This window comes from Mirounga leonina, unplaced genomic scaffold, assembly GCF_011800145.1.
Source record: "Mirounga leonina isolate KUSES-001 unplaced genomic scaffold, KU_Mleo_1.0 Mir_174, whole genome shotgun sequence".
Lineage (NCBI taxonomy): Eukaryota > Metazoa > Chordata > Mammalia > Carnivora > Phocidae > Mirounga > Mirounga leonina.
Window position 1 is genome coordinate 69290463 of NW_023270451.1, and position 20276 is coordinate 69310738.

Consider the following 20276-nt stretch of genomic DNA (forward strand, 5'->3'; position numbering starts at 1 on the left):
TTTGTCACCCAGAGGCAGTGGCACACGTCAACCCCTTTACTCCTGATGGGAAGTCAAGAGTGAGCCTTTACTTGGGTGAAGAAGCAGAGGCCCTCCTGGTGTCAAAGTATCCAGCGGCAGGATCTCGAGGACGTGGTGCTGATGATGAACCTGACCATGCACATAGAAAGCGCGCACAATAAGAGGGTGCTCTGGGAGAAACTGGAGAAAACACTTTCCTAAACCTTACTTTCTCTTTGGGATAGTTTTGTTTGATTCAAAAGCTTACTCTAATTTTAGGGTCCAAGGAGGACAACGGACTAGCTCAGAGGCAAAGTCACAGTCAATGGTCCTAAGGTTTTTTGCCAGAATGGGATTCCTTCAATCACACCTATGAGTTAAAGATTTTTGTTAGCTTTACTTAAGATTCTCCTCCCCTACAACCCAAAAGTCAGGCTTTTACCTCTCAATTTTCCTTGGCAGATTATTTTTTGCTGGTTTTCTCCTTCCCACTATGGTTCCCGGTATCCTTTTATTAGGAAGACTGTTGTCATCCCCTTAGTGTTCTAAGAATCCAAGAAGATACTTCATGCATCCAGGCCATGGGCCACCTAACAGGATAGACATTCTTTTTTTTTTTAAACTGTTATGAAAAGTTTCAGACATACATTACATCAGAATGACAATAAAATGCCTTCCTAAATTCATCAACTGCTGTTCGTTTTTGCCATTTTTGCTTTAGCTATGCGACGTGTATGTAAGAAATGTGTATATTTCTTTGCCGGATTGTTTGAAGTAAGTTGACAACCATCCCAACACTCTGCTCCTAACTTGTTGAGCAGGTCTAAAAACACGAGGTCATTCTTCTACATAATTATAATACCTTTACCATACCTAAGAAAATGAACAATTCTTAGTATCCTTTAGTACCCAGGCCATATGCAACTTTTCCCATCAGCCCAGATCCCATCAGGGTTCACTCACTCAGACTCTTTTTAACCTAAAATGCTCCCCATACCTTTCCTTGGTTTTATCATGACAGCATCGCCTTGTGAAGATGGGCTCTAATCCTGGTGGCACCATTCGCCCAGTCTGTTTTCTTGGCTTAAATGAATTCACCAACCTTCAAGCTTCTCCTTTTGACTTTCCTCATGCACCATCCTCATTTGTCATCTGCGATGAGTATGGGAAGAGCAGCCAGTTACGATGTGCCTGTGGTTGTTGGTTTCAAGTGGGTTCAGCAGGTGCCAGGTCGGGAGGGGCAGGGGGCCTGGCTTAGGTCTGACGAACGTTCTTACCCCTTACCGGTGGGGCCAGTTACCTCTTCCTAAGGAGATCCCAACACAAATTCCTCCTTCTTTAGGGAAAAGCATCCACTGAACAGGATGCTCAGGCTGCTCCTGTTCCTGGGCTGGTTTTCTCATCCTCAGTAAGTAAGGGAATGACACCATGGGCTTACAAGGATGTGGAGCAATCACCACAGCAAAGATGCAACAGCTCACTGACTGTGAAGGAATGCATCTACTCTGCGAAGTGACAGTCACCTGTTTCAACCTGTTTCAACCAGTCAATTCAAGCATTGAAACTTAAAAAAGTCCCAAGACAAAGGGCGCCTGGGTGGCTCAGTTGGTTAAGCGACTGCCTTCAGCTCAGGTCATGATTCCAGGGTCCTGGGATCGAGTCCCGCATTGGGCTTCCTGCTCCTCAGGGAGCCTGCTTCTCCCTCTCCCACTCCCCCTGCTTGTGTCCCCTCTCTCGCTGTGTCTCTCTGTGTCACATAAATAAATAAAATCTTTAAAAAAAAAAAAAAAAAGTCCCAAGACAGAAGAATCCCTGCAACCCTTCAATAACTATTTCATGAATTTTGTGACTCATTTAGGGATCCACCGCATCCCTCTGTGTGTGCTATTATAATTCATAAGATCAGTACCGAAGAATGCAAGGTGCAGCCAGATTATGCTCATCATTTCAAAAAATCCAAAATCCAAACAGAAAGGTCTGATTATTATTATTATTTTTTTTTTTTTACAAATGACTAGTCACAACTTTTGCCTACTACCAGTTAGAAGTGTTTTTCAAGTGACTTGACACTTCAGTTATGGGGACAATTTTCCCTAAAGCATGAATTTCTTCCTTTTACTTATGTCTGATAAGATCATACATATCTCTCACCTCAAATGCACGTCACACCCATATATACATGTATGTACTCCACACACAACCATTGGGTTTGGCTCCCTTAGCAGAAACAGATATGGTAGGTTTTCTGCATTCTGCCTTACGCCTGCTTTTCAAAACACGCAGCAGAAGAGCAAAGGTGGATATGCTCTCTTGCCTCTAGCTTTGTCTCTTCCTGTGAGCGGTCCGACAAGGCGTTTTCAGCAGACACAACTTAGTAAGCACAGCCTTTGAGCATACTTCTCTGCAGTTTTTAAGCCCTTGGGGAGAAACTGAGGTACCGAGTTGGTGACTCTAAAATGACTGAGAACACGCTGAAAGAGAGGTCTTGAGTTCAGGCCTCTGTTTTCACATCCTCTTCTAAAGCACGAGGCCAGTTTCTTGAAAATAAGTCTACGTGAGGAGACTGGCGACCCAAATAACTCGGGGGAAAAGTCACACTGTTTGCTCGTAGGAGATGAAAATGAGTAAGTTGATAAATCAATAGGGGCTCCTTCATTCTCTTTCCAGTACGTGCACGGGGAAAACAGGGTGACAGCGACCAGCTCCTTAACTTGGGTGAAGAAGTATCTGCTTACTTTGTTGAGTCTTTCAGCGACATTCAGTGACTAGGAAGGACGGTCGTCTGTGAACACGGGCAGGCTTCTGTTCCTCCGTGTCCTCCAATCTCCAACAATCAACCTGATTGTTCTGTATTTTTAGGCCAGGATGCGGGGAGGGCTGAATTTCTGTAACTCGGGGTGTTTCTATTTTAACCATTTAACCAAAGGTGCAGGACCATTTTAAGGTCCTGCACCTTTTGAAAGAAGTGTTATTTTTTGGCCAGTTCTTTGTCACACACAGAACACACCCCTAGAATTGTTCAACCCTCCATCTCTAGCATTAACATAATCACCTTTCAAGAACAAAAATCCTTCCTTGGCATCTCTTGGCCCACAGGCCCTGAGAATGGGTCTCCATTTCAAAACCCAGTCTGTACCAGCATACTTCATGCTGTTTTTGAGCAAGCTTGCCCCTTTGTATTTTTCCTTCCAGATCTGATAGGAAAGTTGGAGCCTGGAACGTGAATCCATAAACCACACCGTGAGCTCCTGTGTGGCAAAAACGGAACCGAGCAAGCACATTGTTTTCACTCGAGTGGAATGCCAGTCCGTTCTTGCATGAGCAAGCTGGATTAAGAGAACCTCCCCGGAGGCTCGAGGATTGCACAAGAAGACTGGATCTGCCTAGGACACTTCTTTAAGACTGCGGCTTTAAAAGGTTGCGGACATCAGGACACGGCAGTCCTAACTTGAGTACTTAGGCCAGACTGGAAAGGCATAGCTGGGGTGTTCAGTTCCAAGTCATTCTCTTGTTGACTTGCACACCTTTAAAGAATGCTTTCTTGCAAGAAGCAGACGAATGAGTGGTGCAGGCAGGATCTGGGGCTGTGGTTCTGGGCTGAAGTCCTGGCGGTGCTGTTTATGAACGATGGGGTCTTGGGCAATCCTTGAATTTTTCTGAGCCTTGGTATCCTGAGCTAGAGAATGGAGCTACACTTTCGTATGCTAGAGTGGTTGTGAGAGTCATGGGGAATTCAGTACATGGAAACAGTCGATGATTTTTAAAGCACTACACACATATTTCTCATTTTATTAGATGGGTCAGAACTCCGGAGTGCCTTTCCAGGGTAAAGGCCAGAATAACCTCAGGTAGATGGGAAGGCATTCTGAGAAATGATAGCTTCCATTTTTGGAACGCCTCCCTCCTCTGTGCCAGGCACCGTGCTTCGTGCTTTCTGTGCCTTTTCTCAACATTCGCAACCACCGAACGAGGCTGATGGTATCTCCCTTTTCCAGGTGAGGGAACAGAGATTTAAAGAGGGCACGTGACTTGCTCTTGGTCACAAAGCTTCTGAATGGCAAATCCAAATCCAGATTTGCCCGATTCCAAGCCCATTCTTTCCTGCTCAGTGCTTTACAGACGCTGTCCCGGCTCGTCTTCCACGGCCGCCTGGACCTCTGAGCACACACTGGCTCCAAGTGCCAGGGTTTCATCAAGGAGCACATGAGCAAATCAGTCAAACCAGCGCTGGTCCCGATTAGCAGAAGCAGCACCAAACAGCCCACCAACAGGGAGGAGAACACTTGGAAACGCGAAGGACCTGCCTAGCACTGAAGGGCCGGGGGCCGGGACCTGCGGCCACATTCCTGATTTGCAGTGTGGCCTGGAGCAAGTCACACATTCTCGGAAGCTTTGTTTTCTCATTTAGCTCAAGGAAGCTCAAGTTAGAGCACGTTGGGCGAGTCCAACAGATCTTGCATGCGATTGTGACAGGGCTAAAATACGGTCTCCAAAATTCAGCCCAGCCGTTTCTCCTTCTGCCAGGCAGTGGGGTGGGAGGGGCTGTGCAGTACCTCTCGATGGGGTGTCAAGCTCTGCAACTAGCTAGCTCCCTGCACCACCTTGGGTGAGTTACTCTGACCCTGGGCCTCAGTCCTCCTCACCTGTCGAATCAGGGTAACGGCAGTACCTGCTGCACAAAGTTGTGAGATCTAAGATACAGAAGGAAAAGCAACTTGAGTTAGAAAACGCACACAGTCAATATTCAGTAAGTGAATATTGACTGTGTGCGTTTTCTAACTCTATGATGCCAGAAATAAGAAATCACTCTTCCTTTGGCACATAGTGAGCAGAGATGTGTCTAAGAGATCTGTCACAGTTTGTAATGACAGGGCTCACAGATCCGGCTTGCATCCGTTTTGCTGTACGTGGATGCATTCCGGAGTAGCTAGCTACAGAGGTGTTTGGAGAATATTCAAATCTGAAAAGAAGCCCTGGGATGTCCAGAATGGCATCTCCAGCTGAATTAACTGAAATGAGTATTTTTAATATTTTCTAACTTCTTTTCCTATTCCCATTCTCAGACCCGAATATGGGATCAATACCCTTGCTCTTAAGCAGAAGTTCATATTATAGACTTTTTCCAACAGTAAATCGGGAACTGAGTGTTTAAGAGACAAAGGTATAGAGATCAAATGCTGATGACCACTTAAAACGATTTTACTGGGGAACCATCCGGGAACAAAATAAAACAGAACGCCCTTAAGGTTGATTTATGAGCACAAGCCTCTACTTACACAGAGATGTAACCGCAATCTGTTGACAGATATTTTCCAGACACAGAAATCCTCAGGAGGCATTCATTCGTTCACGAGCTCGGCACCTGGAATTTAGATGACAGTGTGTACGCTTAGGAAATACCCCAGAGCAACAGAGGAAGTAAAAGTCCGTTGCTTTCTCTTATTGCTCCCACCAATGTTCTAAAGAGATGAATTTAAAAAAATGAGAAATAAACAGCACCTTCTCTTTCCTGCTTAAGACACAGAGACTGGGGAAGTTCCTGTGCCGTGAGGGGCCTCAGGCGGGTGTTCTCTCTGTCCCGGGGTGGCCGCTGCTATGGAAACCGTCTGCCGGCACGAAGCCATGCATTTTGCAGAGGTTTGCTCAGCGAGATGTCATACAAAATAATATATGGTATAAGCCTCTAATTCCAATCACAGGAGAAGCCATAAAGGCACCCTGCCCAGCGGACTTTCTATTTTACAAGTTGACTCCGCATCCTCACGATGCACAGCACAGTCTCCAGAGGGCCAGCAGAGGGCAGCACTAGCCTGGAGGTACCACCCCACGGCTTCAGAGGCCGCTGGAGGGCAATTTAGAACTGAAACCGCAAGACTTTCTCCCCTCCGTGGTCTGACTTTAAAGCTGGAATGCACCTTTCACCACATCACAGGAGAGGAAGCCCATCTGAGGTCTTCGCTTCTGAAAGCCAATCGTCCAAGGGCACTTTAGTCTTCTGACATGGGACCTGCCACAGCACAGGGTGGGGGGGCGGGGGGTGCCTTTGTCAGAGCTCCAAGGAGGGATCCTCACGCGGGCCTTATATCCCACAAGCTCACACTGCACCCTGCGAGAGGCACGGTGACTCAGCAGTGTGATGAAGAGAAGTCTCGTCAAGTTACCACCTATTGCAATGTCTAAGTTAATGATTACACCTCCACAGAGGAGCTTAAACACAGCTGGGGCCACCGAGCGGGCCGCGCTGATCAGCGGATGGGGTGACGGCCTAGGTCCAGGCATCGGAGCCGAAGGGGGGAATGAAACCCACTGTGGTTCACGGGTGTGCTCTTTAAGCCGAGTGTTCCCGCACGTGTTCTCTAAGTGACTGCCCGTGCATACCTGAAGATGCCGTCAAAACGGGGACCTATTATGTGGGAGCATTCTTGAGGGCTGGGACTGAAATTCACGGAGGTCTTGACAAGAGAAATGGTCGAGAGAAACTGTAGTCATATTCAATACTGTCTTGCAACAGAAAAATGAATCTAAAAAAATTCAACTGGAGAAGTACAAATGAGAAGGAAGATCTGTCAGGGTAAACCTAAAGCTCAAACCAATGTGGACTATTAGATCACACACGACTCTGAAATATTTAAATACTGCTGTAAAATAATAGCATGTTTCTACAACTGTCCGATGACAAAAATGAGGACAGGGCCCAAAATCAGAGGGGCGCTTTCCCTTTTCCAACAGTAACAGAGATGCAGGCCAGACTGTGAGGAATGCCAGGCTGCTGGTTTTCTGGAACTTCTCAGTACTTGAAAAAGCATTTGGAATAGTTCGTTCGAGCTGCTGAGAAGTCCTGCTTTAACTGACCTTGTCCTATAAATGCAGATGATAAGGCCTGATTCTGAGCATGCTGCTCCCACCCCTGCCAGGCCTCCTCTGTGAGCATTGCACCTGCGGCCTCCTCAGGTTCAGATGTCTGTGCATTATTTACAGATGGGAAGACCAGAGCACAGAAAGGTTTGGTAAAGAACACTGTAGGAGTTAGCGGTAAGGCTTCTCAACTATGAGGATAGCAGTTTGATAAATGCATTTTCAGCGTCCCTCTAGCACCTCTGCCTCCCCTCCCCTTATGAGCACTGGCAATCTGTGCCTTTCACAGTGGTTCTTGGTGGTTCTAATCTAGTGCAGGGCTGAGGCCTGTACCAAACCTAGCCCCTTATCCCCCCAGGGGAGAGCGGCTGCCAACGAGCACGCTTACCACTGGGATTCCTGCAGCTGTCTTGAAAGGGAGTCAAAGGTCAACCTGCCTTCTCAACAGGACAGCCTTGGTCCCAGAGGGCCCCCAAAGGAGTCATCCCCCTAAACCTGTAAGGTCTTAGAAGCAGACCTCTATCAATCCCTGCTTAGAATCAACCTACCCCAATAAACATCTTTTCCTTATCTTTGCCTTTCCTCACCAGCCCCTGCTTGTCTGAGTTAATGACACTGAGTTAATACACGCTATTTATTATTTATTTTTTAATTTTTAAAATTTAAATTCAATTAATTGACATAATGTATTATTGATTTCAGAGGTAGAGGTCACTGATTCATCAGTCTTTTTTATTTTTTTTTTTAAGAGTTTATTTATTTATTTGACAGAGAGAGACACAGTGAGAGAGGGAACACAAGCAGAGGGAGTGGGAGAGGGAGAAGCAGGTTCCCGCTGAGCAGGGAGCCCGGTGTGGGGCTCGATCCCAGGACCCTGCGATCATGACCTGAGCCGAAGGCAGACCCTTAATGACTGAGCCACCCAGGAGCCCCGATTCATCAGTCTTATATAACACCCAGTGCTCGTTACATCATGTACCCAGTTACCCCATCCCCCCACTCCCCTCCAGCTGCCTTTTTAATGTCAAATGCAATGAAGTGACTGCCCATTTAATGGCACATTTAAACTGGAAATAGAGGCAAGCAGCATAAGGTTGGGGACCAAGAAAGACCTGGATTCAAATTCTCCCTCAGTCACCTGTTACACATCTTGGACAAGCAATTTACCCCTTTCTGAGCTTTGGTTTCTTCATATTTGAAGTGTAAATCGTAACGTTAATTCTCAGAGTTGTGAAAATATAACTGACTCAAATAAAACACAAGGTACGTAGATCTTCAATAAATGTTAACCCTGCTCCCACCTTCCCCTGGGAGGGGATAGCACATCTAACATTTTGGATACAACTTCCAAAGGTAGATACAAACAGTGTGTTACATGTGGTGTGGAAGACTAACCTAACATTGGACATTAGTACACAGAGGCTGTGGGTCCGGAGACTTCTCTCAGGGGAAAGGATAACATAAGCCAAGGATGTCCCAACAGGCATTCCAGAGTCTAGTAAAAGACATACAATCTGAAACTGAGATGAGGATATTCCAATATTTCCATCTGCCTATTCCTGCACCACCGATTCGTGGAGTTGACGATGTACCAGGAGCTGTATGAGACTCAGAGGGTATGAGTGCAAACAAGACAGATGAGTCTGGCGTAAGTAAACACATAAATAGATGAGGATAGAGCATAACAGGACTCCAAAGGAAAATGTCGTGCTCCAGGGCAAACACAGGAGGCTCCAGTATGGGAGTGGGGAGTCACACTGGGCCAGGCACATCCTTCACAGAGGGTCTAGCCAACAGCAATGTGGCAGAGCTGCGAGTCCCTGCTCAACACTACTGATAAAAACAGATCTGTTAAAAATCAATCGACTGGCATTCCCTGATGGCCTCCTAAGAGCCCAAGCGCTGTGCTAGATACTGCTAGAAAAATAACTCAGTAAATGATGGGACTACACTTGTGTGGGACCTTTAGCTGTGGAATGAAGTCATGCTGACAGAGACAAGGATCATCTAGGATTAGATGAGCTTGAGACAGGCTGACTAGTCCGGGGACTTCGCAGGGGAAAGGGGCCTCGGCTGGGTTCTGCAGGGTGGTCTGAGCAGCTGGAAAAAAAGGGAGGGTTTCAGGGAGGGGACAGGAGATCGTGTTAAACGCAGCAAAGAGGTCAAGATCGATGAGACTGGGGAAGCCACTGCCATTTGGCAGGGGGACCTTGGGGGAGTGAGACTGCGGGCACTTGAGAGAACACTGGATTGCACAGGGGGAGAGAGAGAGATGGTGCACTCATGGTGGGAGTTTGGCGATCAGGGATGGCACGAGAAAAAACACGAAATGTAGGACGAGCAGGAGACACAGATGTCTGTTAAGACCCTGCACGTGGGAAGCACTGGAGCACAGAGGGAGGACAAGGTAGCAGTCCTCCGGTAGCTGGTGGGCTGGCAGGGGTACGGACAAGTCAATAGGCAAGCATCAAGACAACGGGATAGGTACTAGGAGACAAGAAACTCCGAGGGCTGTGGGAGCCACAGGGGAGGCCCCAGACTCTGGGGTCAGGAGAAGCCTTCCCAAAGGCCTCCCATTCTCCGTCTCACAGAGGAATGAGCGAGAAGAGATGGAGGTGGTCATTTCCCATGGGTTTCCTAGAGGGGCTGGGAGCCCCTTTCTCAGGATGCCTCGACGAAAGAGGTATCCAGGCACCCCTCTGTCTGGAATGCAGTTTTGGCTGGGGACAGAACACACTGACTGATACTCTGTAAAATGCCTTTCAGTGGGAGAGGAGTGCCCTTCCCTGACCCCAAGCCTCTAGCAGGCCAGAGGGAGAGGACCATGTCCCAGGATGCTGACCAACACTCACGCTGAGGTGAAGCACATGCAAGCTGGGCCATTTCCACATGCCTGCGAGTGCCGGGGACGTTCACTAGGACGGCCCCAGAACCACCACAGGGGAGGGGGGCTCTCACACCCTCTCCCTGTCCCCCCGCTTCCCACAAGAGGGCTCTGAATCCAGTACCAGCCCCAGTAAGAACCAGCAAGGGCGGGTGAGGGGCATGCTCATCCAAAGCGCACACAAAAGTCTTAAGAAAACAGCACAAGCTGCTTTCTATTCCATTTTTTTCCAGCTTCCTGTGTAATTTTCTGCTAGGAACATTTTACCCATGGCTTAAATTTCAAACACTTGCTAGATGATAATTTTTTTAAGTACACACAAATATAACAAAGCCAGAAAAAAAAAATCCGAGGTGGATTTAAGTCAAAGCACGGCCCGCATGCCTGTCGAATCACTCAGGCAGTGCAGAGGTGTGCTGACGCCTGCATGGGACCCAGCGCCAGCCCCGGCGAGAGCGGTCCCCGAGGAAGGCCACGTGGACAGACACAGCCAAACACCTCTCCTGCCTAGCTCTGGGCAAAATGAACTGTCTACCTTAACAATGGAGACAATACAGGGTGATGGGCGGGGGGCGGGGGGGGGCATTGTTATTGATGTCCAGAATCACGCTAAGAAGCTAAACACGAATGATTTTTCCTCCACGTTGTCTCCATGGGCAGGAAGGAGGGAAAGAGTGGCCCTTGCTATTATTAGGATGAAGAACAGTTCCCTCCTACTATGCAAAGATCTTGTTGGGAGATGCTTCACCTATGACATATTATAGTTTACACTCTTAGGGCAAATGCGTGTTGTAATAATCATGCCATTAACGTAACAAAGCAATTAATGAAATTAATGACAGCTACTTGACTGCTTCCTGGAAGAAGCGGGGGCAGGGGGTGGTGCAGGATCTGCTCCGCAGGAGGGCTTGAGGGCAGGAATCTGGTGCAAAGCCCAGCTCTCCGACTGGCTTTTCCCCCTTAGGATAGATTCTTTCACCCCTCGGTTCACGCTGTTGCCCTTCTACAAAGAGAGGCAGCATCCTCTTCCCTTGCACTGGGGAAGCTGCTAGGAGAGAGCCGGTGCGGTGGGCGCGGTGACCTGCCTGCCCTCTGCCTGCCCTGTGCTTTTCCGGCTCTCCCACGGACGGGTCACTGGCTCACACCCTGGCTTCTGGGGAAATGAGTCTTTCCAGTGGGCTTCTGGACACCTGAGTCCTCCGCCCGGCAGGAGGAGGGCGCACCAGCTGCCCTTCCAAAGCCCTCCTCCTCCCGTCTGTCCTGCTTCTCTACCCCATTCTTCCCCCACTGCACCCCCTCTACTCTACTACCAAGAGGCACTTCCAAGCTTCCAGAGCATCTTCTAAGTATTACACTTACTCAGTACCCCAAAGAGTACAACATGTTCTCAGAACATTGCTCAATTCTTTCTCCTGTGGGAAGGATTTAAAGTTTGTTTTATTACAATCTAGTGTGGCATAAGTGAATTCTCATCCAAAAAAAAGAAGAGAGAGAGAGAGGTGTGTCAGGTCTCTTACTTTGGCATGGAGATAGAAATGTTATTGTTATTTCCGCCCAGGAGCTAATAAATTCACAACTCTGACAGAAGACATTTTGAAATAGCTGCTGATGACAAATAAATAACTGATTTGTTTCGTTTTGTAAAAAAATGAAGTTCTCTGTTCCAACCTAAGTAGCTTTCTAAACATTCCTCAAAGGGCAAGTGGCCTCTCCTGGCTGGGAGGTCAAAGGCACACAGGAGCCTCCTCCCAAGGCTCGGACGAGGGGCTGTGTGGCCCAAGGAAGGAGGCCGGGCGCACACTGGCCTCTCCTTCAGCTCTGCGGCCTCCGGCAGACCAAAGCCTAGGGCTTCAGTCTCCTCTCTGAAACAAGGAAGCTGTATTTGATCGTCTGCCCTTTGCTCTAAAATAAGATGATTCTAAAATATGACAGGAAGTGTCAGGCTGGTTTCTGCTTTGGACCTCACCTAAAGGGGTTTCAGTCGTAAGTCTGTGTGTGGGGAGAGAGGAACATTCTGAATCATTCAAAACCATTAAGAATGTTGGCTCCGACTTCTGAAGGGCAGGATAAACAAACCCGTGCCCAGGCGGGAACTCACTTACTGGATGTCTCTGCCTTTTTAACTCATCAGCACCCGAGTGCTTCCCAAATACCTTCTAATGGCTTCGATGGTTCCTGCTGTCACACTTTCTGAAAGGCTGGGCATCCGTATCTATCTCAGTGCTGAATGCTCATTAACTTCTCTGTATGTTCACCTGATTGGCTTTTTTTTTGCAACCTTTATCCAAAAGCAGGTTAGTTCTCCCACCCCACATGGGTCAGAGGATCAATACAACTTCTTAAAAAATCCTCTTCCCCTAAACTGCACTCCAAACCCAGTGAGTCTAGACATTCTTTTGACTGAAATGGATTCTAGTGCAATCAACGGACCTCTAACCTCTAAATGCATTTGGATGCAGCCTTTATCGATCTGAAATCACAAAGGTTGTAGGGATCAGCATATACTTCTGGTTTCTAGTACAACCTGCCTCAATCCTTCTGTCTAACAAAAAACTAGGAAAGCTTTTAATGTGCCATATTTTTCTGTGGCTAATTTTTTAGATTAGATTTAGATTTTTTTTTTTTTTTTAGATTTAGATTTTTTTTTCATGGCAAGTAAACAGAAGAATAAAGGAGGAACTTGAGTGCTGTCTGGGCCCCAGGAAGGTCACAGAGTAGGTGCATACTACCTAGAAACTCAGAGGACAATCTGCTCAAGAAAATGACCAGGTTAGGTTTTTGCCTTCAGAGACACTCAGCTGTATAAGAATTAACTGGGCACATGACGGGTAAAGTTAAAAAAAAAAAAAAATCGACCTTGAAGTTAAAAAATTCCATACCCAAAAAGCGATAAATGGGATGCTACTTTCTGTAAGTTTGAAAGCTCACAGCGATGACAGAGCACTGTCAGGCATGCATGACATCTGCAGTCAGGCAACTGGCTGATTAATTGTCACCAGACTTTTTTATGGCCTATAGGAACTGAGTAAGCTGGTAGTATTTCCTAAGAATTATTGTTCAGTTGTGAAAATGCAGAGAGATTTTTGCTTTGTTTTTTGGAAAATCCCGATCGGCTGAAATGACGACTGGGTAGTCAGACTCACACTTCTTTTGGTACTCAATAAAGGCTTACTCTTCCAGGCAAGGAGAGATATTAGAGTTAACTTGTTTTTTGGTTTTTTTTTTTTTTTTTGACTGAGGTCATCTCTATTCATTGGTGTCGTAAACAAGCCAGACTTTTTTTTTTTTTTTTTTCAAAACCTCCGTTCAAAAGCAACAGTACATTTTTATCCTCCTTGGGAATGAAATAAAAGCATCGTAATTTTAAAAAACAACATCCATCAGAGTACCTATGAATAATAAAAAATGTAAAAAAAAAAAAAAAAAGCAACCCTACACATCTCATTTGATCATTTCCTGGAATATGGACAGCTTACGTGGCTCTCTGTTTTAGTCCTTAAGCTCTCTTAATTCACAAGCTCAAACAGAATTTTAAAACATCATTTTAAAATTATCTTCATTCCATTTTTAAAGACATCAGTAAATGGATAATTTTGATGTGTTTAAATAAAACCATCTTGGGCTGTAACTGTCATTGTGAGGAAAACTCTTCGTGCTTTGCCCAAGACACCAGCTAGGGACTCCCACTAGGATCACTTCCTTTTGGTTCTTCAGTGGGCTTTATTTCACTTTCTTATCAGCTCAGTGACACTCTAGATGCATCAAGGAATCCATTTTTCCTTTGCTCCTGCTGCCACTCCAAGAGCCCCCACAGAGCCCGACAAGGCGGAGAGTTCCCGGTTTGCCCAAGCTGGCCCTCCCTAGGGCACCGTTCCCAGGGTGGTGACTCAGCTCTGGAGGCCACCTGCTGTGTGGGTGCTGCCACCTTCCGGGTCATTACCAGTCACGAGGGGAGAGGAACGGGGCAGAGCTGAATGGACCCAAAGGATCAACAGCTCAGGGCCAGGTCAAGGACAACACCAGAAGGAAAACCTTTGTTTTATGAAAGATCCGCCCCCTCACAGGTGAGGCATTAAATCACAGAGGGGCTTCACACCTGGATCCTCCGTTCTCGGTCTCCCCATGAGCTTCAAAGCCGTGATATAAAGTGAAGGCAAGGCCACAGGGCAGCTCCCAGTTTCAACACCACTTTGATTAAGTCACCACTGGATTTCAAAAGCAATAAATGGCGCCCACTGCCTGCCAAATACCCAAGTGCCTGTGTTTGAGGCCTTCCCTTCCACCAGCGGAGTCCAAACCGCCTTCAGGGCATTCTCTCTACTTCCTTGAGATAAACCCTCTGCTCCGCTCCCCTGCTTTGCAGGGCTCCCTTGCTATGGTGTTAGCAGTCACAGACACTGAGCTACCCCACCTGGGATTCCTTTTTATTCTTTGCCCATTTTAATGTTCGGTTCGGTATTTCCCACTTGCCCTGAGGAGCCTCCCTGGACCACCCTGGCGCTCACAACACTCCTGTCTTAACCACGTAAAGTCAACTGAGGTTTACCGAGTCCTGAACTGTGTTAAGCCCTTTCAATCAACCACAAACATTTAAGGGACACGTATGCCACGTCAGACGCTCTATCAGGTGCCAGGAGCAGGAAGGAAAAAGACACAGTCCCTCAGAGGGATGAGAGAAGCGGGCAGCGCTGCCCTTCGGCACATGTGGGGAGCCCTGGGGGACAAGGGAGCGGGGAGGTGCGCAAGGGGAGTGGCAGGTCTACTGAGGAACCCTAGGCTGAATCTTAAAGGGAGGGCAGAGTTTTAAAGGAAGAAGAGGTTAGACAAGGAAGGGAGATGAGGAGGAGGGAACAGTGCAAGGGCATCGCTGTAGCTTGGGGTTCAACGGTGGGGGGGGGGGCCCACGGTCCACGTGAGGGAGGGGCACGCCACAGCACAGCCTGGAACTGGGAATTTTACCGCCAAGAGGCACTTCCACATTCACTACCTTGTTTCATCACCGCCACATTCTGGAGCCATTTATTTGGCAATTAATCACACACCGCCCTGTGATGTGTTCACTTCTACTGTCTCACTCCTTAACGTCCCCTGCATTTTTTTGTCACGGCCCTTCTCCTGGACTATCTGCTCTCTGCAGGCACACGACAATATCTTTTTTTTGGATGATTCCGGAGGGACCGACACAGCTGCTACACCCACAGACATGCAGTAACCGAGGTCTTACCTGAAATTTTAGGATGTGCTTTTGCCATCCTGCCTGTCAAGGAAGTCATTCAACCCATCAGCAAATAATTCTTGAGTCCTCACATTCAGATGGTCCTTAGGGCACGTATAAGAAGAGGCGTGAAATACAGGGGAGGTGGGGTCATGCCGGGAGCTCCCGGACTGCCAGACAAAGGAATCTGGAACTCTCACATCGAAGAGTTTTGAGTTGGAGAAGTGATCATGATTGATGCATGCTCAGAAGAGATTACTCTGGGGGCGCCTGGGCGGCTCAGTCATTAGGTGTCTGCCTTCAGCTCAGGTCGTGATCCCAGGGTCCTGGGATGGAGCCCTACATCGGGCTCCCTGCTCTGCGTGGAGCCTGCTTCTCCCTCTCCCACTCCCCCTGCTTGTGTTCCCTCTCTCGCTGTTTCTCTCTCTGTCAAATAAATAAATAAAATCTTAAAAAAAAAAGACTGCTCTGGCGGTAGGATGGGCTAAAGCAGACAGGGAATAGCACAGGGAAGGTTAATAAGCGTTGCTTCCCAAGGTGAGAGTTTCTCTACCATCTGCCAGACACAAGGGTCGTCTTTGCTCTAGGGGCCCCCTGGGCTTCATTCTTTCCTGAGCTCCATCACACCTAAGAGGGACACTTGCTGATTCGGCTCTTTGCCTGCTTTTCTTCCCCTTCCCTTTACTCCTTTCTAATAATTAGTGAGCAACCGTTATATGCCAGACATTGCGATAAAGATTAGAGCCGAGTATCTAATGTAGGGCAGAGGGTTTCCCGAAGGAGGTGAAACAGGAGATGAATCTTTAGAACGCGTAGGTGTCGGCAGTTAAACAGAAGAGGAAGAGAGAAGAGCACATGCAAAGATGCAGCCCGGGGCAAAGGAGCTGGGCTTGGGGCTCTCCTGAGAGATGTGCTAGAACCTGGACAAGGAGGAGCCATTAAAAGGCTTTAACAAAGAGAAAGACAATCAGATTTACATTTTAGCAAGATCGGTCTGGAGCCTGAAGGTGGTGTGACCCTGGAGTCAAAGACAGGACAACGTACAGATGTGACAGACGCAGAATGGACAAGCCCTGGAGACGGAATACAGGTAGGGAAAGGGGGACTGAGAAAAATCTTTGTAAAAGACCTTTAATCACACAGGGGGTCCAACAACAGGTAACACACGCACTGCCTGCTTCTGGCCATAAAGTGGCAGCAACACGCAGGTATTCTTGCAGCTGGTCCTCCCAGGTCTGTTTGCAAAAACACTGGGGACATTTGGTTTTGACCACCAGAAGTGGCTGGCTCTTTTTAGGCTTTCTGGACGAACAATTTTGAGTAATAAAGAATAGTTACCATTCTCATAGTTTAGCTCACTGTGAAGTCAGTTTAAGACATCAGCTATTCAGGGTGGCTTCTCCTTGCCCCCGTGAGATCTGTCAAAATTTCAGGTTTGTGACTTGCAGAAACATCAGCACAACTTTACTGCCCTCATCTTGTGTTTCTATCCCCAGGCTGCTCACCTGGTTGGCCCCCCTCAGATTTTCGCCAGTCCCTGAGCCTCTGAAGGGCAGCAGAGGGATCTCCTCTTGCCCATGGGGGGTGGGGGTGGGGGCCCTTTAACGATGTTGTTCTTAGTGGAAGATTGGATGGAGCCACCCAAACTGAAGACAACAGGGCTCTCCACCACGCAGGGCAGAACAGCGAAGTACATTCTGGAAAGGAGCCACGGGCTTTGTAAGCTTGCCCCACAAACACACTTCTCCTCCCTCTGTAAACCTTTCACGGCAGAAGCCGTGAAGTATCAACCGATTTGGGGGGAAGCAGCATAAAAACTAGTGTCCTTCTTCCCTCTCAGTGGGGCTATTGTGAGGGTGGCCAGCTGAGCCCTCAGAGAAGCGTGCTGAGAGTCTAAACAGTGCAGGTTGAGAAGAAAGTCTCCATGAAAGGGTTTTCATCCAGGAGAACCAACTAGTAAAGAGCTTGGCTGCCACGACTAAGTCTGACACGGACCCTCGAAAGCACGGGAAAACCGATGAATGCCACCTGGGGGACCCCAGCAAGCGTGGGGGGCAACGTGTCCACATCCATGATCACGGCCTACCCGAGGCCCCTTGTCTCCACGGCGTGGAGGTTATCTGAGGGCCGAGCTGGGGCGCGCTCCCGGGTGGGACTAGGCGCGACTCTGCGGCGGTGGGCTGCAGTCTAGGCCCCGGGGCGGGGCGGGGGGCACACGGGGAGGTGCCAGCCTGAGTGCTGCTCCACGGCCCGGAGGGCCCTGGGCGCCTGCCTGCCCCTCAGCTTCCCTGGTCCACCACTCGCCCTGATGGGCTCTCCTGTGAACACCCTGGCCACTCACTGTCCGGGAGGAAGAGCAATAGCTTCAGTCACCCGCAGCGTCTTGTCACTTTGCCTTCCAGGCATTTCACTTACTGCCCATTCAAAGTCCGGCCAGCGGCCCTGTGAGGTGGGGACTATGACCGTTCCCATTTCATGGATGAGGAAACGGAGACACAGAGACATTAAGTAACTTCATGTGCCAAAGCCACACGGCTAGTAAGTGGTGGAGCTGGGATTCGGACCCAGTGGCCTGACTTCAGAGCCTGCGTGCTATCTGGGGCCTCATCTCATCAGCGGGGAGGGAGAGAGCCCAGGCACCCTGCAGAACCACCCCGGGCAGGATGGACGTGGGGAGTCAGAGGGAAGAGGCCAGACTCTGGCCTCCTAATCCCACCCCAGTCAGCGCTTCCTCCACATGTTCTCTCGTCTATGCTCAACGGCCAGGAGAGGCAGATGGGCCTCAATCGGAACTCTGACTGGCCAGGCAGAGGCTCACCGGGAGAAGCTTTCCCTTGTACGGAACTCAGCTCACACTTCTCTTGTCACACACAAAAGCCCTTCAGTTCTTCAAAGTGATCCTGGGGAGGGCCCCTCCACCCCAGACAGGATCCCTTCCGTCAACTTCCCGCACGTTGGATGTGATTTATCACCTCACTGAAGTTTTTAGTTTATTCAACGTTGCCAGTGGTTTAGATCAGCGCACAGAAAGTTAGAAGAAACTCACTGCAGAGGTCACATTGTTCTCCACGTCAGAACCGCAACGCCTGCTTAAATCACTTCACAGGAAAAGAAATAGAGCGAACCATGTCCTCAGGCCCCAACTTCCAGGGAAAAACCACACTTCTGAGGCAGAGGAGGGGTCCCCGGCCACAGTGGGACACGGGACCCCCTCACCCCCCCGGGAGGCCCTCTGCAATAACATCATACCTTCGGGCTGCACCGAGGACCCTAAAAACCAAGCCCATAACGTGGGTTTCAAAGCTACTCTTTGTCAAGTCAGCAACCCACCAGCCCTCATGAATATTCTGAAGCATAATATGGAAGCGAAATGCGCTACATACGAAATTAGAGCAGATGCACTCACCGCCGAACACCCTGCTGGAATGACTTGGTGGGGGGCGGCTGGCGGGAACCAGGGTTTCCAAGCAGCCCTGATGTGCTAAAAATATCTCTGACTTCTCCTTTCATCTGTCTGGTCACTGTCCCAGACGCAAGCTCAGCACCGCCTGGTCCACAGAACCTGCTAAACCGCCGTCTACCTCCACTTCTATGGACAGAGAGAGAATATTCTCAGACGGGAGCACGAGGTTACAGATTACGATATGGCAACATCGCACTCAGAAACAGCTGCTGGAGAGAACCGCTTCAGACCGGCACCTCGAGAAAACTTGGAAAGTAGAGTCCTTTTTTTAAGGGGGGGGAGGAAAGAAAAGGATTGATTACTTTCACTCCCGACTGGCGGTAACAGCTCACTCCAGAGATCCAGCTACATGTTGGCACCGCAGTTCCTAACGATACTCAAGCAAATTAGATCTTATAAAGGGAAACTTGTGCGTAATACGCCTGTGGACAAGCTGCTCTGACCTCCTCCTGCAGCTTCAAAGATACCCTGCTCTATTGCATAACCCACAGCCTTGAAAAAATCAGCTTCTCCTGCCAGCACCTTGGCGGCATCCACCTGTCCCTACAGGTAGTAAAAGATTAGAAAGATCAGAACCACAGTGTTTACACAACACTTTCCAATGCTCTCCTCCTTCTAGCCCCCACCCCACCCCCAAGTTCAAAGTTCATTTCTTTTAAACTAGGGGCAGAGGTGGTTCACAGGGCACACAGGGAAAGAGCGAAGGAGAGGTAGGCTTGCTCCCAGGCCTGTCCCCTGGTGTCACAGGTGTGGGGGGTGGGGAGGTCGCAGGTGGAAGCGAGGCTCTGGGGATGGGGACAGCACCTCAGCAGGAGAGGGGAGAGCGGCTCGTGAGGCAGGCAGGCCCCAAGGCTGCCCGGATGCTCACCTGGGATCCCTAAACTTGCGGAAGTTTAAAATTAGAAAGGGGGCCCGATGACGGTCCCTGAGGAAGCAGGTTCACTGAATTCAATGGATGACCTTCCCCAGAACTGCAGGGGCGGGGGGAAACTCCGCAGGGTTCACTTTTCAGAAGAACCAAGATTGTGTTTTTTACTCCTATTGCCTTGCTGTGTTCACCACCCAGTTCTTTAGCTCACAAGACCTGCGTGTGGGACCCACGGCGGAGCTAACCCCATCCATTTAAAGTCATTTTATAGTGCCTTGGGCCTATTTTTCATGTTTTTTAGCACCTGAAATGACTCCTGGTTTCAAGTTCACTAAAATCTGCTCTATTATGTCCTTATTCCCCCTGACAAGTGACATTAACAGGAGAGGAAAGTGTCAGGCAGTCTCTTGGGGAGGAGAGCTTTCCTAAAAGAGCCTGGGGGATGCCCTGGGCTGGGGACACTTACAGAGGTTATGAAGAGACCCCAAGACACTTCTGAGATGGATGCCTTCCAGAGCAGGGGCAGACCAAACGGAAGGCCTCTGAGGAGCTGTACCTGCTTGCCCCTCCAACCCTCATCCTGGGCCGCACGTACCTTCTTCTTGATCCCCAAAGGCCAAACATGCCCCCCTGCCCCTGCAGAGCCTTTTAAATTTAAGTGTCGTTTTCTATGCTTAGGAACTTCACCCCCAAATCCTCCACCCACACAATCCTTTCTCAACCTTTGGCTCCCACCTTAGAAATTACCTCCTCAGAGAACCACTCAAAAGGGAGCCCCCCTTTCATCTTAAAGCACCTTTTCGGGGCGCCTGGGTGGCTCAGTTGGTTAAGTGACTGCCTTCGGCTCAGGTCATAATGCTGGAGTCCCGGGATCGAGTCCCCGCATGGGGCTCCCTGCTCAGCAGGGAGTCTGCTTCTCCCTCTGACCCTCCCCCCTCTCATGCTCTATCTCATTCTCTCTCTCAAATAAATAAAATCTTAAAAAAAAAAA

At 48.8% G+C, this 20276-nt stretch overlaps 1 long non-coding RNA gene across 1 annotated transcript in view; it reads right to left on the reverse strand.

The window, feature by feature from the left end:
• Window positions 1-628: 628 nt before the first annotated feature.
• LOC118021094 overlaps window positions 629-20276 on the reverse strand; it is a 37599-nt gene continuing 17951 nt past the window's right edge. Inside the window, exons 2-3 of the long non-coding RNA XR_004682102.1 lie at window positions 5277-5362; window positions 629-1152 (exon numbers count right to left, since the gene is read on the reverse strand). This is a non-coding gene — a long non-coding RNA (uncharacterized LOC118021094). The remainder of the gene's footprint in view (window positions 1153-5276; window positions 5363-20276) is intronic.